This window comes from Coffea eugenioides, unplaced genomic scaffold, assembly GCF_003713205.1.
Source record: "Coffea eugenioides isolate CCC68of unplaced genomic scaffold, Ceug_1.0 ScVebR1_47;HRSCAF=261, whole genome shotgun sequence".
Lineage (NCBI taxonomy): Eukaryota > Viridiplantae > Streptophyta > Magnoliopsida > Gentianales > Rubiaceae > Coffea > Coffea eugenioides.
The window spans coordinates 345,190-372,214 of record NW_020864320.1 but is presented as its reverse complement, the minus strand read 5'-3'; the positions used below and the strand labels follow the sequence as shown (position 1 = coordinate 372,214).

General features: G+C 34.8%; 1 pseudogene; it reads right to left on the bottom strand.

Moving 5' to 3' along the window:
• Window positions 1–17,855: 17,855 nt before the first annotated feature.
• The window catches only part of LOC113758320, a 39,200-nt pseudogene continuing 30,030 nt past the window's right edge, over window positions 17,856–27,025 (bottom strand).

The following is a 27,025-nucleotide window of genomic DNA, read 5'->3' as shown; positions in this document are numbered from 1 at the left end:
ACTTCCAAGTCATAGAATTAAGTAAATAAAGTACAATAAGATCCATTACTCCAAGCCATAACATTTAAACTAAACTACCTCCAAGACCCAGCTAAGAAGTCTCAAGTTTTCGGATTTTTCTCACTCACAAACTCTCCCCAAAAACGCATGGTTTCTTGTTCAATTCAAGGGGGAAATCCATGTACATGTTAGGTCAATGATTCAAGTAAAAAGTAATGCAAAAATATCTCATCATCCACCAATTAGGACTTAAAACTGCCCAAAACAGTTTTGTTTCTAGGCTAGAAATCCAGCACTTAAAACAGGGAAAAGTGAGGCTTTTCACCTCTTAGACTTATCATATTTAGCTCAAATCCATCATCCATGTCAGGGTTAAGATATAATCAAGTGTATAAGGCATTAATATGACAATTTCACCCCACAACTTCAAGAGAAAAGATGCACAAAACCACACACACACACACTCTCTCTCTCTCTCTTCAGCCAGCTTGAGCGGAATTTCAGCCAAGAAAACAATGAGAAAATGGAGTTTAAATTACTTAAAGTCCATGATTTTGGTTCAAATCCAACACACACTTGTAGTTTAAAGTCTTATAGAGTATTTGAGAAAAATTTAGCTTAAAATCATCATGAAAAATTTAAAATTGAAGCTGAAATTTCCAATCCCTTTTTCGACCAGCAAGCAGAAATTTTTTTCAAATTTTTTCCCACATTTATCCAACTAATCATTCAATTTTTAACCAAAAATTCCTAACAAATCCACAAGGCTTCATCCCCATCATGTTAATAGATATATATAACCATAAATCTTAACAAGTAAAGCCACAAAAGTTACATATAATCATCCAAACCCTAAGTTGTCATCTCAAGAAGTCAAACATCAAATTCAAAATCAACAACTTGCGAAACTTCTAGGATTCTTCCCAAGATCTAGTCTTTAAGCCCACAAGATCAACTTATCTTAAACATAAGGAAAAAAAAAAAGAAAGGTAATCTAGCATGTTTACCTTTTTTGATCCACCAAACAAGATGAAATCAACCCACAAACCTACCAAACCTTCTTCCTTCTGAGCTTAAACCAAGGATGGGTGAAGTAATCAAGGTCTTCCCTTCATTTTTCCCACAATTCCAAGCAAGATTGGAACTTGAGTTGGAGAAGTTTTTCCTCCCCTTTTCTTCCTAAGAGTTCTTGGTCTCTCTCTCTCTCTCTTGGAAGACAAGAAATTGAAAATGGAAAGAAAAGAGTTTGGTAGGTGAAATCTTATAAAGTGCTTGGTTCCTAGTGTGCCACTTGTCCAATTCTCATGGCGTCTTGCTCCAAATATCTTTGTCCCCAAAAATCTGTCTTTTGCACAAAAACTCCCTCTTTTAACTAAAGTTTCCTCACACACCTCACTCAAAGTCATAGTCACCCCACTTACTAACTCCTACATGTAACAATTAAAAAAAATCATTGCCGAATCAATAAACAAATAAATAAGTAATTAAATGAATAAAATGCAATGCAATTAAAATGGGTAAAATGACAATATTTTTTGAGTTCTCACAAAAGGCGTAATTGTTTCAATAAGACAGTAGTTTACATGGGCTCTAGTATACGACATAAAACTTGTAAACTATAACTGTTGGCCTAATCAGCAACATCCCTCAGATCCCGGCTCGAAGGGACTAACCGCCCAGCCCGTGGCACCCAGGGGTGCAGCCCCTCATGCTGGCCGAGCGTGGTACGGTGCTTTGCGCTGCCATTGTGGTTAAGGAAATAAAGTTGCGCCTTCGCTAAATAGCTATAGCTTTTGGTGTAATGGTAAGCGCTTGATCCTGACAAGTGGTATCAGAGCGAGGTCGTGGGTTCGAGTCTCCCTGGCTGTTGCTGGGGGAGGGATTGTTGGCCTAATCAGCAACATCCCTCAGATCCCGGCTCGAAGGGACTAACCGCCCAGCCCGTGGCATCCAGGGGTGCAGCCCCTCATGCTGGCCGAGCGTGGTACGGTGCTTTGCGCTGCCATTGTGGTTAAGGAAATAAAGTTGCGCCTTCGCTAAATAGCTATAACTTTTGGTGTAATGGTAAGCGCTTGATCCTGACAATAACACACTGATACCTCAAATGCAAACTTTCATATTTAGTATCATGCCAGTGAGGTGGTATCTTGGTATCCTAAATGGTTGATGTTTAGAAAGCTTTCCCCACTATTACCCCATACTCTGAGTTTATTAGAAAACATCACTTAAAGGTAACCATAACCTTTACTTACTGATTAAGTCAAGAGCTCTAATACCATCTGTGATGACCCCACCCCTCAGGGCGTACCCCAAGATTTAGTGGACTGTCTGCCTATCTCTTGTCAGAACTCATTCAAAATCTTCCAATCACTAGCATTAACTCTAAAGTAAGCATTAAAACCCCACAATTAAACATTACAAACCATCCAACATTCCAAATCATCCATTCTTATATGTACAACCAAACGGATCAAAATATAAGTTGTTCAATCAATTCACTAAGTACAAATAGGATGATAATTTACTTAAAGCGAAGACTTCAACTCTCGAACTTACTACTCCCTAATTCCACGTTTTCAACCCCTGTTAAGGAAAACAAACTAAAGAGGTGAGCTTATACCCAGTGAGGTTCTAAGAAAACGGGTAACCTTAAACATACAATTTAACACTTTCAGTAATATAACAGGAATAACAAACCAATTAATAATAGGATAATTCGTGAAACAATTCTTAACAATAGCACAATCAATATCAAAGGAGACGGTATTGATATGGGCTCTAGAGGTGGTTCCCATTTGTTTCTAGACGTAGCACTTAGCTCCGTTCAGTAATTCATTGCACAACTCCCTGCAATCACTTCACACTCCACCAAACTCCTCGTTATATCCTCCAAAATAGTAAACAGTCCCCTTCAATCATTAATCATTTCATCACTCCAATAGGCGCCTCAATAAAGGAGTAATACTTGAGTATACTAATAAACAATACCCAAGAACTATCGACCTACTCGACCAAGCTCGTTGTTGGCTTAAATAGGTCGATCGTCGATGGGGTTTGGACCCAATAACGTCATGCACAGTTGCAATATCAATTAGTCAATTATCAACCTTCAACCTCAACTAAATCAAGTGCAATAAAGTACACCACCAAGTTAGAAGGCGAGGGACAATTGAGGTACACTTTACAATAAATCACTAATAATATTTCCAAACTTCACTTAGGTCGAGTGCAAAAAAGTATGCACTCGCCTTTCAGTAAAACAATAGAAATTGTCAAACTCCACTCTAACAATTCAACATCAATAATCCAACAAGTATTAATCAACTAAGCACATAACATTTATCATTCATCATGCATTCAATCATTACAAACAAATATAGAACACTCACTCAAGTCAAGCGGGTTACACCTCAGCCTCGGGATTGCTTTTGCGCTCACTAGTGGCTCCTGAAACGTATTACATGTACCATAGTTATTTACTTTTGAGGGATATCATTCTAGGAATAAATACTAAGTGCAATTTCTTTCATCCCCAACCCAATTCTAAGTTGATTATACTAGGTTTAATCATTAAAAGACACTCAAAATATATATAACGTTCATTCTAGTATAATTATAGTTAAGCTCAAGAACAACAATATTGTATTAAAATCTACCCAACAATTCGAGTTAAAACCCAGAAATAATTAGGGCTAAAGTTTGGTCTTAAAGCTAAAATAATTTTCCAGGTTAGCCTCTTTCATTTACCTTGCGCAGAACATTAAATTTCTTGTTCAAATCAAGTGAAAACTCTCATGCAATTCTATGGTCAATATGTTTGGAGGGTATAAAATGCCAGAAATACAACATGCTTAGCCAAAATTGTGCAAATAAATGCTAAGGATTAATCCGAGTTACGTCTCATTCTCTTGCAACTTACCCAAATTCCTTGTTTAATCCGAGTAATTTACCACATGCATGCTAAGGATTAAGTATTAAGAGGCATATGGAGCAAAGATATGTTAATATTTCAGCCAAGAATTGGAAGATAAAGTTAGAAGATTCAATCTTTCCCTTCGGCTCAAAGCTGGAAAAATTCCAGCAAAACAGTGTGAAAAATGAATTTTCTCCAATAAAACTCTTTATTTTTCATTCAAATCCTACATGCATGTCAAGATTAATGTGTTATAAAGTGTATTGAACAACAATATGCAATTTTAAAGCCAAAATTCATGGAGAAAAACTGGAAAAGTTCTTTCTTTCTCTCTCAGCCATCTCAACAGAATTTCCAACAAGGTCCTTCAACATTTCAGCCAAGTTCACCAACTTTTCACTAGTTTCAAAGATAAAACATACTATATATCATATAAGGCAAGAGAGAAAACATATATCATGCATTCCTAGTAAAATTTCTTCCAAGATTTCGAATGAAAAGCTGTGAGACTCAAGCTCTCTTCCTGTCGGCCACACAGAGAATTTTCCAGCAGGTAATCAGTTTTAAACAGAGTTTTCCTTCAGGTTTTACACTAATCCTTCTTTGTTTCAAGTTAAATGTTGCATGCGTGACAAGGTAGAAGAGCTAGGGTGTGTGTGTGTTGTATACAAATTCAACTTAATAGATTTTGAGAAAAACAACCACAACATTGCAGACGAACAACATGCAGTAAGTTCAATAGAATTCCTTGGTTAAGCTTCTCTTTTCTTGAGGGTAGTTCAAATTAAGACATTATAGACCCAAGGTAGAAAGGAAATAAGGGAGATTTATCAGGTTTTTAACTCTTGTTTCGTTACTCCTCCTCCCTCGGTTTCTCAAAGACAAAATGCTCCAATTTTCTCCCCTCAATGTAGCTGGTTTGGACACCAAGAAGCTACAATCTCTTCCTTACTCTCAATTCTCTCTCTTGTGTTGAAGTGATAAGAGGAAAATGGACTAACTCTGTCACGCACTCTCTCGGTTGCAGGCTGGAAAACAAAAGAACCAGAAATGTGTTTGCTCTCTCGGTCAAAAGTTGCTTTTGTATGAAGAGAAAAATGAGCTGGTGCAGGCTTGGTTTAGTAGTTGGACAAGTGTCCAACTCATGCCATGTGTCAAATGCATGAACAAATAAAAATTTAGGCCTTGCACTTTCATTCCCTCTCACTATTACCCCACTAGTTCTTGTCTAATTTGTATTAAATTTTCATGAATATGAATCATGCTTGAATTTAAAATATTCTAATACACTTAAGTATAAGGCAATCAATTAAACACTCCAAGTAGTCAATAATCCAACAAGATTGCATGATCAAATTTTCTAATGATAGTGTACGCAATTAGGTATAAATTTTCGAGCTCTCACACTCTCTCACCTTAAAAGAATTTCATCCTTGAAATTTGTACCTTCATTTACAAAAGTTTGGGATACTCCTTCCATATCTTTTCTTCCAGCTCCCACATCACTTCCCCCAATCCTTGATGTTTCCTTAGAACTTTAACTAAAGGTATTTGTTTGTTTCTTAATGCTTTCATCTTCCAATCTAAGAGTTGTACAGGCTGCTCTTGATAGGTCAAAGATTCGTCTATCTCAATTTCTTCGAGTTGGAGCACTTGAGTCGGATCTAGATAATACCTTTTCAATAATGAGACGTGGAAAATGTCATGGATCCTAGACAGATTTGCGGCAAATTTAATTGATATGCCACCCTTCCTACTCGTTGGAGAATCTTAAAGGGTCCCACATCTAGGTTTGAGTTTCTTTTCTTTCTCTCGGCTTGACACTCCCTTTTAATGGAATGACCTTAAGAAACACCTTATCCCCCACTTCAAATTTTAAATCCTTTCTCTGATTATCTACATAAATCTTTTGCCGACTCTGAGCTGTTTGGATTCTTTGAGAATTATTTTCAACTTTTCATATGCCTTCTCAACCGAAAGTACTTTCTCGAGATCCAAAAATTTTCTCTCTTCTACTTCATCCCAATAAATCAGGCAACTACGTCTGAAACTATGCTTACAGGTATTTCACCTACAAATTTTTTCTAACATGTCCCTTTCCTTAACCATCAATCCCGTCATTTGGGCCTCCCTCTAGTCTACCTTATGTTCTCGGTACAAATCTCACACCACCCGATCCACTTCCAACTTTGAAAGGTAGGGTATCTCCTTTAAGTTTTCCTTGGTTACAATTAAGTACGCTCATTTTTCTTGCTTGAAAGGTTCTAAGTTAGGATTTTGCATTTTTTATCCTTTGGACTTTCTCAAGAACGTCAGAAAAGTCAATTGTCTCTCTTTCACATATCTTAGGGTCTCAAAAATATTGGTAATGTTTTCTAACCAATTTTTCACTATCTTTGAATCAGGTAAACTTAGGTGGAGAAAACTTTTAAAATCGTTCTAAGGTTATGTCCTTTCCTATATCCCAATTTCTATATTTGTTTGCAGGACTGGGCTCCGCCTCTTAGTCTTGACAGGCGGCTATATGTTCTAAAAGGTTTGTTATTCGATTTAAAATGTTTGCTATTGGGTCCCTTGCATCGGTTCCTGGTCCAGGATTTTGATTGGCGGTAGATTTCCGATTTCTCTCTTGGTTATGGTCCTGCCTAGGCCATCCGCGGCATTTTTCCCCCTGGTTCCATATTTTCTCACTATAATCTCTATATATGTGTACATATATATTGATTAAATATTCATTCATGTAATATTACTCAATTAAACACCAAAACATACTTGTACCATTAATACAAAACAAGGTCACAATTAGTCAAGAGTATATGACAAAACAAGATCATTCACCATACAAATCAAGTTCAAAAATGCTCAAAAGAAATGAAACAATCCAAACATTCAACTACAAATAAGTAGATGTTATGACCTAACATACAAGGTTTAACCTGAGTCAAGTCTTAATATCATCAATCTTATTCCATATTATACTATTTCTAGTATCTAGGTATCATAATCCTTCAAAATTTTTAGAATAGTTCATTGTGGTGCCTAATAATTGGTGATCATCTCTGAAATTGAAACTTGGATCTGCAATGCGATAACCCATTTTTTTTTAAAAAAAAGTTACCAACAATCTGAAAAGGGATCAATGTTTAATGATAACCCAATTGGACATCATTTGTCATAAAATAAATTTTAAAAAACTTGCATGGGGTCAAAATCAAAATGTTTGAAATTTTAAGAAAAGGCCGTAAGAATGGCAGAGGAGGGAAGTAGCAGGGCTCATATTATTCTAGTGGGAGTTGGAAGAAAAGATGCGACCCCAAACTATTCCCAAATGAAGGTACAAATTTCGAGGATGAAATTCTTTGAAGGGAGAGAGAGTGTGAGAATTCAAAATTTTAAATCTAATTGCGTACCCTACCATTAGAAATTTTGATCGTGCAATCTTGTTGGATTATCAACTACTCGGAGTGTTTAATTGATTGCCTTATACTTAAGTGTATTAGAATATGTTAAATTCATGCATGATTCACATTCATGGAAATTTAATATGAATTTGACAAAAAACTAGTGGGGTAATAGTGAGATGGAATGAAAGTGCAAGGTTGAAATTTTTGTTTGTCCATGCATTAGACACTTGGCATGAGTTTGATACTTGTCCAACCACTAAACCAAGTCTATGCCAGCTCATTCGTTTCTTGACGTACAAAAGCAATTTTAACTAAGAAAGCAAACACATTTCTGGTCCCTTATTTCTCCAGCCTGCAATTGAGGGAGTGAGGGAGAGAGTTACACCATTTTCCTTTTATTAGTTCAATACAAGAAAGAGAATTGAGAGTGAGGACGAGATTGCATCTTCTTGGTGTCCAAACCAGCCGTATTGAGGGAGAAAATTGGAGCATTTGTCTTTGAGAATCCTAGGGAGAAGAAAGGTGAAACAGTCTGCAATTTTTCCAGCTTTCATTTGTGAGGAAGCAAGAGGCAAAACCTGATAAATTTCCCTTATTTCGTTACCATTTTGGTTCTATAATGTCTTAACTTGAACTACCATCAAGGAAAGAGAAGCTTAACCAAGGAAAAATACCTCAAAGCTAGAAATATTCCACTGAAACTACTGCATGTTGTCGGTCTGTAAAGCTATGGTTGTTTCACTAAAAAAATCTGTTAAGTTGTATTTGTTTGCAACACACACAACCCCAACTCTTCTATCTTGTCATGCATGTAGAATTTCACTTGAAGCAAAGAAGGATCAGTGTAAAACTTGAAGGAGAACTCTGCTACATGCTGGAAATTCTCTATGTTGGGCAAGAGGAAGAGAGCTTGAGTCTCATAGCTTTTCGTTCAAAATTTTGGAGGAAATTTCACTAGGAATGCATGATATATGTTTTATCTCTTGTCTTATATGATATTCATCTTTTAAACTAGTGAAACGTTGGTGAACTTGGTTGAAAATGTTGAAGGACCTTGCTGGAATTCTATTGAGATGGCCAAGAGGGAGAGGAAGAATTTTCTAGTTTTTCCTATGTGAATTTTGGCTGCAAACTTTCATATTATGGTTCAATATGCCTTATATCACATAAATCTTAACATGCATGATGGATTTGAGTATAAAATGAAGAGTTTTATTGGAGAAAATTTATTTTCGAACTGTTTACTTGCTGGAATTTTCCAGCTTTGGCCGAGAGGAAAGAGAGTTTGGTTTCCCAAACTTATATTCAAATTTTTAGGAGTTTGGCTAGGAGAATTCTTGTTATGTGCTTACTCCTTGTTGTATATATGTCGTATCATGTGTTTCACTTTAGGCTCTAGTGAAAAGTTAGTTGTTTTAAGAGAAAACTTAAGGAAATTGCTGGAAATTTTGTTGAGGGCCGAGGAGAGAGAGAGCTGGGAATTTTCAGTTTTAACTCCATAACTTTAGTTATTAATAAATATATCTTTGCTTCATATACCTCTTAACATCTAAAACTAGACATGCATGTCATATGTGTTGAGTTAAAAGTTAGAGAAGACTGATTTTGGGAGGAAACACTAAAGCTTGAAATTTTCGATTTTGTTGCCAGGAGTTTTGTTGAACTTGGTATAATCAACTTAGAATCGGGTTTGGGAATGGAAGTAACTACACTTAGTGATTATTCCTGTAATTATACCATAACTATAGTACTTGTAATTTGTCTCAGGAACTACTAGTGGGCGTGAAAGCAACCCCAAGACTAAGGTGTAGCCCACTTGATTTGAGTGAGTGTTCTTAAGTTACTAATACTTGTTTATTTGGTTGTTTGGTTTTGATGATTTGTTTACATATTGGTAAATGTAACGACTGAAAGAGAGATGAGGTTATTACCATGTTATTGAAATTGTTGTTAAAAGGCTAAGGCGTACTTTATCGCCGCTTGCCTTATTGAATTGAAATAGTTATCACAGCAATTGTTAAATGGAATGTGCATGGCTGTAAGCCGTTGTGTACTTTATCATGTTGGCCAAATTGGGACCTATGCCCTTGGCAAGTTGACCTAGTCGAGCTAGTGATGGACTGGGTCGATTAGATCAGCCATCTTGGACAATTGTACGACAAACTCGAGTTTTATCCTAAAGTTTGGAGATTATGGAACTGTTTAACGAACGTTGGGGATTATTTATTGTTTTGGAGGTTATAAGGAGAAGGAATGGCAGAGTGAACAGAATCTATATCCTTTGAATTAATTGATTACTTTTATTGAAATTGATATCTTGAATTGCTATGTTTAGTGGATGTTTTATATTGCTAATTCGTTACTTGTCCCTTTTGAACCTCCCTGACCTCTAGTTCAACTCCTTAGTTTTGTTTTCCTTACAGGAGTTGAGGTTGGAAGAAGCGTCGAGTAGAGATAGATGGTTTTGGAAGGTCCATTGTGTATCTCGATGTTAAAACTTGTATTTTGTTTCTTTTAATGGACAATTTATATTCCAACCTGGTTGGTGATGTACTTAAGAATGAATGTTGAGATGTTTAATAGGAAATGTTATCTCTCAAGTTAATGTGAGTAAGTGAATCCTGACGAGAGTTAGACAGGAGGTCCGCTAACCCTTAGGGTACGCCCTGGAGGGAGGTGGGATCGTCACACAATGAACCTAAATCTTTTCAATTTGTAACTAAAAATATGAGATATTTATTCCACTTAATGTTTATACTTTAGTACTCCTATTTTCTCATCCTATAAATAGAGGTTCTATCAACAAGTCACATTTATACTTTACTATCTTTAGACTATCTTCTACTTTTTTTCCTCTCACTTCTATTAGAGTTTATAAGACAAAGAATAATATTGCGTGAGATTTCGGTCTTACTCCAATAGTATAGATTGGAGTAGACTACAATGATATAAACTGACCTGTTATATCTTGAGGGCAACATGATGAGACTTACTACAGTAGAGGATATTCCATAAGGGTGCGAATTATTTTAAAGTGAGCGACCTAATCCATGCCTCTGTGACGACCCCACCTCCCCCTAGGGCGTACCTTAGGATTTGGCGGACCGCCTGCCCAGCTCTCGCCAGGACTCGTTCACTCTTAACAAATAAAATAAGATATAACCTCAAGAATAAGTGAAATAACAGTTCCCAAACTTGGAACGTGTACTTACATTCATATCTTTCCCAAACATTCATACAATCCCAAATATAACAAAAGTTGTGAATTCTAGATACATTCAACCCTAACCGAGCACTAGCGCAAGTACAATCGCAAAATTTCAAAAATTAGACTATGCTAACCTGTACCAGTCTCACGCCTCGCTCGTACCCCCTGTAAGGAAAACAAATGGCGTGGAATGAGCTAAAAGCCCAGTGAGGTTCCCAAACAAATAATCAGGTATAGAAATCAGGGAAACGTTACATTTTTTAATAATTTGCATATTTTGCATAGTAATATCCAGTCATTCAAGATATAAACACTCAATCATTGGAAGGATACGTGCTCACTTGGAGCCATTCATTCAAGTCATTCATTCATTCATTCGCCAATCATTTTCCTTATCCCTTCGACATTAGAAAACATTTGCAAGTGAAAACTCCTCCAATTCTTGACATTCATTCATTCATTTCATTTCCCGCCACTAGCCAATTCACTGGCCAGTCTCCACTAATCTTCATGGTCATACTCGAGTATACCAAAACACTGTCCCAGGGTCACCAACCGCCCAACCGAGTCCGCTTCTGGCTCGAGTCGGCTAGCAAAGAAGGGCAAGGGCCCAATTCAACCAAAAGGCTTACATTCATGCACAAGTAGCATTCAATCATTGAAAATTCACTTTGGCTTGAGTCGAGTGCGATAAAGTGCTTGAGTCGAGTGCGATAAAGTACACACTCGCCCATCGAAAATCCATTTAGTAATCCTTAGAAAACATTTAACATTCAAGCAAACATTCACAAATAGTCACATAGTTACTTATTGTACAGAGACACAAGGAACACTCACCAAAGATTTAGTGCTTGTCAAAATCACATTCAGGTGTAACTCCTTGGTTGGAGTCCAAATCTGCGATACAATATCATTTAAAAGCTTGAAATTAACTAGGGTTCGAAACTTAAGAGTTTCGCTTTAAACAGATCAAGTAAATGAAACTCGTTTAGATAGAATTCATGTTATGTATCAAACTCTAGAAAATTCATGCTCGCTCTTTTGGCGTTGCTAAAGAAGCAACTAAAACTTTGGAATTCGCATTTAAGTCCAAAAGACAAGGAAAACATATTCCGAGTGGTCACTACTTACATTTTTCCAAGGGTACGAGTTTCGGCCAAAATTCAGCTTATATACCTTTATGAAAGAAGACTCAAATACCATGGACAATCCAAGTTCAATGCGACGTCAAATCTTCGTTCAAATCGCCAGTACACACGCTTAATCCTCGAGTGAAAATTTGGGCTACACGCCCTTTGTATTTAGCTATTTTTCCAGCCATTTATGGCTTCATTATTTTTCTCAATTCAGCCCGAAAGTCACACATAAATAATCTTACCACAATAGCCGTTCACTAGGCTCAAAGTCATTCAATTACAAATCAATGTTTACAATGCGACCGGAACTAATGTTCAAGACAAATAACACAATAACAGGTTTGACGTCTCTTGGCGTTTCGGTCACAACCGAAGCTATGCCTATCGGTTTGGGGTACACTTTATACTGTTTCGAACCTAAGACAGAGAACTACAAGTCTTATGAAGACATCGACAGCCATTTCATTCATTTTCAAGGTCAAAAGGTGCAATCTCCGAGAAAACAGAAAACTGTCCGCAAAACAGTACATTTGGCAGTCAAATGGTGTTAAATAGCTTAGGTCCGATTGAGCTGAATTTTTCAGGCAGCTATTTAACATCATTTCCTACAACTTTCATGTTTTGACCTAAGCCTGATTCGGCCTCTAACATGAACGAATTAAACAGATCAGAAGCAGGACAGATTTCTCTTTAAAGCTGGAAATTTAATGCTTACTAGTCACATTCATATCTTGAATCACTATCCAAGTCCCTATCCAAGCTCCTCCACATCATATACTATATAAATAACAATAAACACACTGAAAATTCCAAACCCTAGCTCAACAATCCAACATATCATGCTAAACTAACAAATTAACTGTCTCAAGCCAAGAATATAAGATTCTATCCAACTTAAACAAGATTAAGGAATAGAAAAAGGATAGGCAGCCATAATACCTTCCCAAAAGTGCTTGTAAGTAAGAACCAAACACCTTTCTTCCAAAAATTTTTCCACACAAAGCTTGCCAAACACCACAAGGTAAGTTTAATTGGTTTAGGTTTTGAGATTTCACCCAAACAAGAAGGATTCAAGGTTAAAGTGGAACTTTTCTCTCTTGGTTTTTCTCCTCCCTCAAGCTCGGCCACAAGATGCAGAAATGAAGAAGAAATGAAGTAAAGTTGGTGATAAAAATGAAGGAAATTGGTTGGTCAAACAACCCTTGGATGGTTGCCAAGTGTCGCCTCAAGCTTCAATCCCAAATTTTTTTCTTTTCCTCTCTTTTATTAGTCAATAATTTCGGCTGATTAGAGGAGATATTTAGGGCTAATTTTTCTGAAATAAAAGTAAATAGATTAAGGTAATAAAGTAGTGTTCAAGTGGTGCACTCAATCTGTAACGAACGGTACCCGTCGGTTCAAACCGATTTTCCGTAAATCGCGCGTACTAGGGTTTTAACTTATGATTCACTAACTTATTATTATCAATTTTAATCACACACTTTCTCTTATCTAAAACTCACTCTTAATCACCAAATTGAGTACACACTCCACACCGATTAATCACACTACCAAAGGACGTAAAAACCCTAGTTTACCTTAACGATGAAAGTAAAGGGAAAACCCTTGGTTCTATGATTAATTGTAACTATTGAGGAAGTGAATGAGTAGTAAAGCTATTGTAAAATAATGGATTCCAAATAAAAGGAAATTTTTAAGAAAATATGAGGGATTTTGCAAGTCCTTACAATCACACTACCAAAATGCACACAAAAACACACACCAAAAGACTAGTATGCACAAAAACCCTAACTTATGCCCTTCCTTTTGAAAAATTATAACTTGAGTTATAACTATCAAAAATTTATATAACTTGGCTTGTTAAAAACTAGACTTCAAATACTAAGAATCTTTCGAAGACACCTCAAAGAGATTTAGTTCATAAGTTTGTCCAAATTGAGCCATAAGCTACTACAACATTCCTATGTTTACTTGTGCAGGGCAGAATTTTCAGTCAACTTTGCCAATTTTTTAGAATTTATAGACATTGAATCAAACTCTAAATTTTACACCGTAGGAAGCCCTCTGAGTCTAGTTTCAAACGCAACAAACGGAACTCAATTCCGACTTTCCTATATGAAGTTATAGCCAATTTCCCAAAGCTGCGCAGAGCCTCCTGCGAAAATTCTAGATTTTCTAACAACTTGAGATTATGAAACTTTTCTTAACAAAATTCACTCCCTTGACTCAAATTCAACCATTAAAGCAACCAAGAATCAAAGGTAAGTGAGTTCACATAAGGGTTATAAAGAAAAGTAAAATTTCGGGGCCTCACAGCCTCAACCCATGCTAAACTAACTTTATGGTACAAATGATTTGTATTTTTTAATGCAATATTGAGGTATGAGATTTTCATTAATTTCAGTGTCAAATTGTTTTAGAAAAATATTGCTATTTATATGATTATTTTGGTTCAGAACCAACAGAACTTTCCATAATTCACCATCTGAATTGAATATGCCTTTCCCAAGAAAGTCTTCAATAAGGCCAATGAATCGAGTTTCCTTCGGGTAGTTCTCAAAGTTGGCTTTGAGCATGTGTTCAACAACTTGTGCGTTGGCTATTATCCTGGGTGGCAGATGGCGTGGTGTTGAAGGGGCAATTTGAGAGGATTTCAGTGATCCAATCACGAAAATTGTGGCGGTTTAGGAGGAATTTTGGTAGAGTACCTACTAGAGGGTAGATTTTGAAGCCTGTTTTGGTGGTTTGTTTGCATATTGGCTTGAGAAAAAACATGTAAAGGTAAAGCGATATGAGGAAGATAAAGTGGATATAGAGGGTAAAGAGAATAGCTCCATCAAGAGGATAGAGGAAAAGGGACAAAGGAAGTAGCAACAGAGTTGGAAGTGGTCAGTCGAGAGCGTCTAAATAGACATATGAAGGATAATTAATCAATCGGTGTTAGGAGTTGGAATGGTAGTTCACTCAGATTTTTTTCTTACAATTGGAAACAGGATTCGGGTATAGGTACGGCTAGCCTTTGAGACACTTGAATTTGTTGTATTTCTTTAAAGATTTAGTATAGTATTTCATTCAGATGCTTTTTAAAGATTCTAAAATGCATATTGGGAGATAGGTACTATTGGCCGTTGATACACTTGAATGGGTGGTTGTATTTCTTTCAAGATTTTGTGATCTTACGTACTGTTCTTACGTTAAACATGAAGAAAATTGATGTACATAACAGTGTAACATAACCATACACTACGTCATTTTAAAAAAGTACCACAACGGTGCTAATTTTTTTTTTGTGGATAATTTCAAATACCTCTCTTGAGGTTTCCGACAGTTTTATTGTCCTTTGCTATGATTTTAAAAATATCACTAACTTCCTTTAAAACTAAAATTTCTTGTAACAATTTAGCCCAATTCAGAAAAAATCAACAATAAAAAATGATTTCAAGAGTGAGAAAAATATTTCATACCAAAAGTGACCCTCAAGTTGTTACTAGTTGATTGAGTTAGAATAAAAAAATGAATATTAGTTAAAAATAGAACATAAAGATTGAAAACATGTTTGGGTTGCTATTTTTCATGTAAAAATTTTCCTTACACATTGTTCAATTACATTTGACTTCGTATATATCATATCAGTACAGTATATTTTTCTACAAAAATTTCAAAAAGTTACAATCCAAAGGAGACCTAAAGTTAGGGAGCGTCCGTGTAAGTGAGGTAAATTGCAACACTAGCATGACCACAGTGGAATCCAGTAATAACGGCTACTTTCCATAGAACTATATAAAATAGCAAAATCAAAGAATTGGAGAGGAAATTTTATTATTTTGGAATCAAGATTTACACATAGAATTCCTAAATTCTTAGTATTGGGCTTTAGAAGATTTTGAATAAGAATTTGACAAGACAACGTATGGCCTCTTCAAGAAAAAACACCACAATAGATTTAAAAAAATAAAATATGCTAAAATATGTTATGTTTTTTTGAATTATTTCTTTCACTTATGGAATCCATTATTTCACATGATTACTAAGAAATTAACATCATTTGCAAGAAAAATAACAAGTCTTGGGCAATGTTTGGATTAATATGTATAGTTACATTTTATCTATAACTTATAAAATATATTTATAAACTTATTTTAATACTTTACCCTCTTTTTTATGTACTTTTATATTCATCTTGTTATTCTTATGAAATAATAATATCTCAATAGGATTTTAATCTTTTTGGGGGAAGAAATTACAAGAATTACTAAGATATAGAAAAAGAATTTTAGAATGTTAACAATTATCATTATAAAATTTAGTATTCAAGATTTTCAAAGATTTTACATTCCATAGTTAATTTAGTACAAGTGACTCAAGTGTTTCTCTCCATATCACTACATAAAATTTTCTAAGTTTTAAGGGTAATAAAGTCATTTGACCATCAATGAGGTAAGTATTGGATTCCAAATGATTGATGGAAGAGGTAAGTAATATTTCTAAAAATTCATGGGAGGACAACAAAATTATTAGAAATCTTAGGGGAGGTTTCTGAAATTACCCCTTGATGCTATTCACAAGGAAGTCTCTTATACCGGTTCCAGGTTAGACACGCCCTCCAGTTTAGAAGTGGGCCTTGACCTTGGGTCTTGTGCTTTGTAATAGTAGCATCTCTATAAATTAATAACCTTTATTAAATAATAATTTTTTCCTGATCCCAAATTGGGCTAAGGAGCTAAATTAATAATTTTGATAAAATAATAAGATAATAATTTTTTAAAAACCTTACATGAGGCTTTGGTTCTAATCATATCATAAATTAATAATTCACTAAAATTATATATCATATATTTTTTAAAATATAAATCTGTTTTTTTTTAAAAATAAATGTACCTAAATCTCATACCTAATTTTTCTTATTGCATCTAAAAGTTCTGGACTTGAATTCTTTTATTGCAATAAGAAATCACGAAGATTTATTGATGTTTTGAGTGCTTTCTTCCTTGTAATAGGCTCCAAAACTACTATATCATCCTCAGCTTCATCATTGGCAGGATTTTCAGTAATGCTAGCAATAATTTATTCTAGATTTGAGACCTCTAAACTTGGATTGGTTTATATTCCATAACCCCTTTAATTAATAAAATAATTCAAATTTTTATAAAATAAAATAAAACTTTAGTTGATTAATTGTGTGTTTTTTGAATTATAAGTACACTCAATACATTAATAAATTATTAATTTATTGATTCATTAATGCCTCTTTAAATTAATAGAATTTGTATGGTCCTAAGTCATTAATTTATAGAGGTTTTAATTATGGGTGCCTCAAAAATTTTTGGCAAAATTAAGTTGAAGGGCTTCATAGGTTTAAAAATTGAAAATAAGGGTAAAATCGAACTCTTAACAAAGAATTTGACAAAATTGCAAATAGAAAGCTGAATGGGTTTTCAATCTAGATTCGATTTTCAAAATCCAGTTTTGGGTATCTGTATATCAAATGATTTTTCATGATGCAAGGATTTTAATGCTGTATCGGCTTTGGTTCTGAATTTTCCCAACACAATTTACAATTCGTTCATAATGTTTTCTTAATTTTCTCAACTTTAGTTGACACGAAAATGATGCTAGCAACTAAAGTGATAGAGGCACTAAATATTAAGGGTTAAACATAAAAAGTTTTGTTAATTGAAGGGCAATTGTGGCTTTTTACTCACAAAGTACACACCTTAAGCATTGATGGTTAGTCCCTTTTAGTCCAAGGGGCTAAGTGATTGGAAAATAATGTTAGGAAGAATGTGATTGAGATGCTAAGATTAATGAAAAAAAAAAGTGTTAAAAATTGAAGGGAAAAAGAAAAGAAATAAATCATTATGATAAAGAAAAGTTAATACGAAAGGAAAAGATAAATTGTATTAAAAATAACAGCGAAAGGGCAGTACAGATTTTAGATACTTCCGTCAATTTGTATGAATTCCATCCAAATTCCAGATCCATCAAATCAAACAATTTACCCGGTGTGTGTGTGTTTGGGGGTGTGTGTGTGTGTGTGGATTCAAGTATTGAAAAACTAAGAAGGGAACCCAATAAAAAAAAATCAGGTCAATTATTGCTACCTCAATAGTTTTGGAAACTAAAAATGTGTTGAGGAGCTAAATGAAGATTGGATAACAAAATAATACAGAAATGACTATAGACATATAATGATCTCATTTATGCAAACCTCTGGAGAAAGGTATGTTTGTGTAAGGCAACCAAGTATCTCCCATTGTAAAATTATACACTGTGAAGTTCAAAGCGTCTAAATCGTTCATATGACTATAACCAGGCCATCGAACTCTCCTGGATGTGTTAGCACCTGGTCCACAGTTCTCATATTCACCATAGTAAATTTTGTCTAATCCCATATTGGCATTCCATTCTAACCATCCTTGAGGATTGATCAAATCACCAACGAAGGACTGCATAACAACTGTTTTTGAGTACTTTTTCCACAACCGACCTAAGTAAGTTGAGGTAGAGTTCAAGTCCAGTGACAAGTTTGGTGCTGCCTGAACTGAGCAATTCTGAATTGATATGCCAGTATTTTGGTTCGGATCAGTTCTACCTTGGGCAGTGACTGCATTCTTTTGGTTTGGCATTGGCTTTCTTGCAAAAAGATTGCAGTTCTGAAAAACAGCTGCAGAATTGCCAAAGATGAAATCTACGGTTCCATATATGTCGCATTCTCGGTAGAATTGCCTCAGAGAATGTACATATAAAGTATCTTGATAGCCTTCAAAACTACAGCGATAGAATGTGGAAAGATCTGCGTTGTTCCGAACGGCAACAGCTTGGTGCTTTCCAGGACCAGCTATATTCATGAACGTTATTCCTATGGCTACAAATCTCTCTCCGGAAACAGCTGCATCCATGATCCAGCATACATTGAAATGAGTTAATAATCACATGTTGTAGAAGCAATGTATAATTACTGAGACTACTAAAATATTAGTCTACAAAACTTTGGAAGTCCATATCTCAAGATGGCAGTTATCCTTTGATTTGATAAAGGTCCTGCGTGCTGGAAGTTCTTTCCAACATACTTTTACTAGATTTCTTTGAGGGGCTAAAAAACAAGAGGACGTCGGAACAACAATGATTAATGTCTTTTTCAGACAATTTCAAGGACGTTTTAGACTTCTCAATAGGATAAATTTGTTGAATATTTTCAAATTTTGATCAATTGCAAGACGGGACCAGTCTTAAGACCCGACATAAGACTCATCACTGTCTGGTTCCTGTAATGCTGAGAAGTTGTTCAAATTTACTTGGCACCTTTTCATATTTTTAATTACCATCTAAATGGTATTTAAATATCCAAAAACTATCTGAACACTCGCATTGATGTTGAGGAACCTTTTGACCAACGCAAATATACAAATCAGTGGTGAAAGGTTGCAACTCTTGATCATTTTCAATCTCAACTCTATTCAAGTCTAGTAGAGATGGTTTGCAGCAGAAAATCATTTTCCTACTACTAGAATTCTCTGTAAAAACACACCATAGTTCAAATAGGTTTGTCTAACTTTGTGCAAGAGTTAAGTCAAACACCCTTCAAATAATCCTAAAGGATATTTGTCCAAAGTCTTTGCACACAAAATTTTGGACAAATAAAGTCTAAAGTAAAGTGATCTTAAATCACGTTTTAAAGTCTTTTTGTATCATTTGTTTTGTAACTTCTAGCCATTTTCTCCTATATTATCCCCAACAATCTTTAGACTTTGAATTCGCATGCAGGAAAAAAAAGGATAATTAGAACTTTGAAGAGAATAAAGACTCTACTATAAAAGTGAATGTGATTGAAGAAGGACAATCAAGCAAGTCTCAAGGTAGCAAGAGAAGCCAACAACTAAAGAGTCAATCGAAAAACAACAAAAAAAAGAAGAAGGGCAAATGCTTCTATTGCAAAAAGAAAGGTCACTACAAGTTCGAATGCAAAATCCTTCAAAACAAGAAGGAGAAGCAAGACTCTTGCAACAATACAAGCAAAAATCTAGTTACTATAATTTCTGAAGTGAACTTAATAAAAGATGATTTTGCTTGGTATGTTGATTCTGGTGCAATGCGACACATTTGCAACAACAAGGAGTTCTTCAAATCTATGAAGCCGGCAAATGAAGGCACCGTGGTATACATGAAAAATTCTACCACCATTTCGGTTCAAGGAGTTGGTGAAGTAGAATTAAAGTTCACTTTCGGAAATGTTGTAACTTTAACGAATGTTCTCTATGTACCGGAAGTTAGGAAGAACTTAGTGTCACGTGGTTTATTGAACAAATTTGGCTTTAGACTTGTTTTTGAGACTAACGAGTTTGTTTTATCCAAGGGTGGTATATATGTAGGTAAGGATTATCTTTGTAATGGTATGTTCAAGTTGAATGTACTTGTTATTACTAATAATAAGAATAATGTTATTCCTGCATATTTGGTTGAATCATTGTCTAGTTTATGGCATAATAAACTTAATCATGTTAATTATAAAAGAATGCATGAAATGATGAAACTTGATATTTTGCCATAATATGATAAAAATGAAGGAAAATATAACACATCCATGTTAACAAAGATCACAAGAAATCCATTTCCTAAGATTGAAAGAACTTCCAAAGTGTTGGATTTGATTCATAGTGATATATGTGACTTATATGGCACACCTAATTTAGGAGGAAATAAGTATTTTGTCACATTTATAGATAATTTCTCTAGATATTGTTATGTCTATTTGTTACATTCAAAAGATGAAGTCATGCATAAATTTAAAATATATAAAAATGAAATTGAACTTCATCTTGAAACATTTGTGAAGTGATTAAGGTCCGATAGAGGTCGAGAGTACAATGATATCAACTATTTTTAGTCAAAAAGGATTAAACATGACATTACTGCTCCTTATACACCACAACAAAATGGTATAGTTGAAAAAAAAAATCATGTATTAACAGAAATGGTTAATACACTTTTGTCAAATTTTGGCCATAGTAAAGGTTTTGAGGTGAAGTTTTATTCACAGTTTGTCACATTCTAAATAGAGTTCCAAATAAAAGGAATTCTATCACCCCTTATAAACTTTGGAATAAAAGGAAACTTAATCTCAACTATTTGAGAGTTTGGGGTTGTAGGGTTATTGTGAAACTCCTAGAACTTAAAAAAAGAAAATTGGCAGAAGAGGTGTTGAGTGCATATTCTTAGGATATGCACATAATAGCAAAACTTATAGGTTCATGGTAATTGAACCTAATGATTCAACTTCGAGTAATACCATAATTAAATCTAGGGATGCTATTTTTGAAGAAAATAGATTCACCTCCATTTCTAAAATATAGGATGATATTTCAAAGTCAAGTGAATAAACAAAAGATGATGGAAATAAATCCATTGAATTAAGGAGCAAAAGAGCTACAAGGTCGAAAGATTTTGCTCGGATTTTTATATGTATCTAGTCAAAGGAACTAGAGATACATTGAATAATCAAATCCGTTATTACTTCAATACTGAACCTGATCCTAAGACCTTTGAAAAAACAATGAAATCACAAGATGTTTCCTTTTGGAAGAAAGCAATAAATGATAAAATGGACTCAATTATGGGTACTAAAACCCGAAAATTGGTAGACTTATCACTTGGTTCAAAATCGATAGGTTATAAGTGAATTTTCAAAAAGAAAATGAAAGTTGATGGAACTATTGATAAGTTCAAAACCACGTTAGTTGCAAAAGGATTCACACAAAGGCATGGTGTAGACTACTTTGACACATATTCTCCAGTAGCAAGAATTGCTACAATTCGGGTTCTGCTTGCTCTAGTTTCAATCCAAATTTAGTCATATACCAAATGGATGTAAAAACAACAATTTTGAATGGTGATTTGGATGAAGAAGTGTACATGCAACAAGTCGAAGGGTTGGTGGTACTTGGACAAGAGCACAAGGCGTGTAAATTTGTTAAATCCTTATATGGATTAAAACAAGCACCTAAGCAATAGCACCAGAAATTTGACCAAATTATACTTGGTAGTGGATTCAAGATTAATAAATCCGATAAGTGTATTTATAGCAAGTTTAATGAAGGTAAAGGTGTCATAATTTATTTATATGTGGATGACATGTTAGTTTTTGGGACTGACTTAGAGCAAGTCAAAGTCACAAAAGTTTTGCTTTCTAGCAAGTTTGATATAAAAGACATGGGTGAGACAGATGTCATCCTTGGCATAAGAATCTCAAAAGACAAAAACAATATATTGTTGTCTGAATCACATTACGTTGAAAAGATTTTTAACAAGTTCAATCAAAATGATTGTGTGCCAGTTTCAATGCCGTTGGATCCCAAAATAAGTTATGTGAAAAATGAAGGAATCCAATTTCTCAATTAGAATATGGCAAAGTTATAGGATGCTTAATGTATGCAATGACATGTGCTAAACCGAATATTACATATGCTGTTGGTATATTAAGTAAATTTACAAGCAATCCTAATAGATTATATTGGCAAGGTGTAATCAGAATTTTAAAGTACTTGAAAGCCACTAAAAACTATGGTATATGTTATACCAATTATCCTTCGATTTTAGAAGGTTTTTCAAATACTAATTGGATCACTAACAGATATGATCACCCATCAACGAGTGGTTGAATTTTTGTGTTAGGTGGTGGTGTGATTTCTTGGGGATCTAAGAAGCAAACTGTATCACTGATTCAACAATGGTAGCTGAATTTTGTATCACTTGCTTCAGCTTGTAAAAAAATTGAGTAGCTACGAAATTTATTTTATTGGGGATCTAAGAAGCAAACTGTATCACTGATTCAACAATGGTAGCTGAATTTTGTAGCACTTGCTTCAGCTTGAAAAAAAATTGAGTAGCTACGAAATTTATTTTATGATATACCATTATGGCAAAAACCATTGTCATCTAGCTCCATACATTGCGATAATACAACTACACTTGCTAAGGTATATAATCAAATGTATAATGGCAAATCAAGACATATTGATTTGAGATATAATTATGTGAAAGATTTGATCACAAATAGAGTCATATCAATTGACTTTGTGAGGTCTAGTGAAAACATGAGTGATCCTTTAACGAAAGGAATATCAAGAGACTTGGTGTTAAAGATATCAAGAAAGATGAATTTAAAGTCCAAACTTAATGAGTATTAATGATGGAATCTTAATTCAATGCTAGATACAACGTCTAGTTTTGAATTCGATGAGTGAAAGTACATCATTCTAATGGTTGGAGCACTATAACATTTTTCATCGCAAGGTAAAATAGTGCATTTATTCTCGCCTAATCATAGTTAGATTGAGTTATTGTCTCTTAATGAATCTTGAAAGTGCCATTAATAGCAGGAGCATTAAGATGTCACCCATATGAATGTAAGCTTGACAAACTACAAAGTTAAGGACTTTGTTTTGAAACATTCATGAAGAGATAGTGATACGAGGCCGTAAAATGCATCATCAAAGAACATATGGTTATGTACAAATTTATGTGTTATGTGTTAATGAGACTAATATAATGTACAAATGTTTCAAAGTTGGTCTATTATTTTGTATTGATTAGTTTCAAAGAACATTCACTAAGATAGTGGTTCAATTGAAAGACACCATTATTTATGCATATGAATGTCAAATTATTCTGTGACATTTGGAAGTCTATTTTCTAAATTTTGAAAATGGCAGGGGATTTTTGAATATTTTCAAAATTTGATCAGTTGCAAGATGGGGTCCCGTCTTAGGACCTAACATAAGACCCATCACTGCCTGATTCTTGTAATGCTCAGAAGTTGTTCAAATCTACTTGGCACCTTTTAATATTTTGACAGTTAATTACCATCCAAATGATGTTCAAAAACTATCTGAATACTTGCATTGATATTGAGGAACTTTTTGACCAACACAAATACACAAATGAATGGTGAAAAGTTGCAACTCTTGATCATTTTTAATTTCAACTCTATAAAGGTCTAGTAAGATGGTTTGCTGTACAAGTTTATTTTCCTACTACTAGAATTCTCTACAAAAACACACCATAACTCAAGTAAGTTTGTCTAATTTTGTGCAAAAGTTAAGACAAACACCCTTCAAATTATTTTAAAGGATATTTGTCCAAAATTTTTGCACGCAAAATTCCAAATAAATAAAGTTTAAAGGAAAGTGATTTTGAATCATGATTTGAAGTCTTTTTGTATCATTTGCTTTGTGACTTTTAACCATTTTCTCTTGTATTATCCCCAACAAAATTTGTTTCGACAATGAAAGGCTACAGTGTAATGTGATATTAATGGGATACATATAACTTTCAATTTGATTTTTCCAGGCTAAATAAGGCTTCTTTCAACGTGCAATAACTCGAGATGTTTCTTCAAGTGTTTTGAAACTCAAATCGGACTAGCCAGCTCAAGTAGGGATGGCAATGGGAGCGGGTGCCCGCGGGGGGCTCTCGGGGCGAGGGATGGGGGGGGGGGGGGGGGGTATTTTTCCCCCGTTTAGAAACGGGGCGGGGGCCGGGGGAGTATACCCCGGCCCAACCCCCACCCCGCCACCCGCAAAAAAAAAATTATATATATAATTATATATAATATGTAATTTAATTAGTTATAAACTTATGATAATGATATTATTAGTTAGATGTATTATATAATGTATATTAGTGTATGTAATATAATTAATATTATCAATTATACGAATAATTAGACATGTCTACTAATAGAATTTATTAATTAGTTATACTAAATTTACTAATACATTTATACTAAATTTCTAATTACACTTAATAGAATAACACTTTTTTCTCAAAAAAAAAGCACAAACACAATAATGAATTAGTGATTGTATTTGTACCAAAAGTGAAAACTTAACTATTTTAGTTGTATTTATTTCATCATGTTGGATTGTATTCAAATAATTTTTGTTTGATTGATTTTTTTGAGTTTCAATTGTAAAATTAAAATGAATAATAACTTGATGATGTGTTGATATTTTAGTACTTGATTATTTATTAAAATTTAACTATAATAAAATTTTATTAACCTAGCGGGAAAAATTTTATTAACCCCGCGGGGCGGGGCGGGGGGAGTGGGAGGCGGGGGACGGGGCGGGGGGCGGGGGATGGGGGAGGGGTCCCCTGCCCCAACCCCGCCCCGTTGCCATCCCTAAGCTCAAGTGTGACGCCCCGAAAATAATGAGTTTGAGAACCCGAAAATTTTCTAATTTTCTAGTGTTTATTTTATTTAATCGTCCGTCTTTTCTACATTTTCTTTATTAGAAAAATTTCCCAGATAAAGTTTATGAGCAAAGATAGTTTTAAAATGATTTTTCTAGTTTCGGTTAGTTTTTGAGAAATTAAAAGCGTATTTTGAACGTGGGACCCGCAAGTGCGGTAAATGCATTATATTTTTGACAACTTGTTGGAATTTTGTTATAAGTGATATTATTTTACAAAGTGTTAAGATATTTGTATTGGAGAGACAAAAAGATAAGTTTTAAACCAAAAAGGTGACAAGTGTCACCTTGTGATTTAATCTTGGACTTTGACCATTTAACTTTACCTTTACCTTTACTAAATAAATACCAAAATTTGACCAAAATAAGCTTCATTTTACAAGCTTCTTGGCCGGCCCTTATCAAGCAAGAAAGAAAGAAAAGCTCTCAATTTTCTAGTCTCCAATCTTGCCCAATCTTTCAATTAAACCGATTAATCTTCCAATTACTCCATAAAACCTCTTAGTTTGGTGGAGTTGAGCTTGGTTGTGAAGTTGTTTGGAAAGCTAAGGTGGTTTGTTGCTCTATCTCTTGTATTGCTAAGGTGAGTTGTGAAGGACCCCTCTCCTTCCTCTAATGATGTTCAATTCATGATTGGTGGTGGTATAAGATGCACTTTTATGGATTATATCTTGATTTTGGTTGAATTGGTGAAGTTTATAATTATTGGGGATTTTTCTGTTTTCATATGGATATGATTATGGGGTCATGTATGATGATTGGAAATGATGTTTAATGACTCTAGGAGGTGGAAAAAGTGATTAATTACAATCAATTTCTGTTTTGGAAGGAAAAGTGGAAAACTTGGTTTCAATGTTCTTCATTCTGTCCGAATTTTTAGGTCCTAGATAGAGGCCGAATTGGCCTTAGCTCAAAACATAAAAGTTGTAGGGAATGACATTTTAGAGGTTCCTACAAAATTTCAGGTCAATCTGAGTGGTGTAGAATGAGATAAGTCGAAATTACTATTGCAGTTATGGTTTCACCCGAAATTGAGAAGTGCGTCTGTAATGGGTTGTTTTGGCTGGAATTGCTTCCGAATTGGTTGTTGAGGCCTTCTGATGAAGTTTAACCCTTTTTCTTAGCTTTCATATGGTTTTGGAATTTCTGGATTTGGACTTGGAGAGCCTGAGTTATGATGTTTCCGCTAGAATGCGTTTTGGTGAATCTGTTTTACGTTTTTGATGTAGTATCTTGCATTTTTGACCTGTTTTCACTCAAAACTGGGTTGAGTGACCTTCTGAGATGTTGTAGCCCTGTCTCTTAGCTTCGAAACGGTGTATCTTACACCTTCATCCGACAATCGTAGCGCCTTTGGTGCCATTATCACAAAATGACGTCAAAAGCTGTTTTTCTGGTTTTGAGCTTAACTTTCATTTCCGGACTTTTCCCAAGTTTGACTTGTACTAGTACTACTTGGAACTTGCTGAATGACTATTGGATGAACTTGTTGTTGTGTGTGTACCTTTGGGACTGGCTGAGGAAATAATGAAGCCATGATGGCTGGGAAAGTTAGCAAATTCAGGGGAAGTGCTGTCCGAACTTTGAAGGGACTTGTTTGCATTGAGTTTGTGATCTAAGACTTGGATTTGAGCAAGGCAATGTTATATGCTGGATGATTTCTGAGCCGTGGAGGTGAGTGACCCTAAACTATTTCCGAAGTACTTGTGAAATATTTCTTGCATTATTTATTCGATTGCATATCATGCGTGCTTGCATGTGGATTCATGACATGATTTGGCTTCAATGAGTTCTGGGAAAGTCTTGTGCTGGACACCAACGTCTCCACCTCTGTTCACGGTTCATGTTCATGTTTATCTGGAGCTCAAAAAGGGGCTCCCTCTTAATGTTAATGTTAAATGATCTATTTGAGCGTTGGGTGTTCAAGTACTATGATTTCACTGGCTCACGAGAGCAAAAGACGTACATTTGATCTCTGAATCATGACATCATCGAAATCATCGAAATGCAACATTGTGAAATATATTTGTTTAATGATTTTCCTGGTTACTCGCTGAGCTTTTAGCTCACCCCAAAAATATTTTATTCCCCTCCACAGGGCTCGTGGCAAAGGA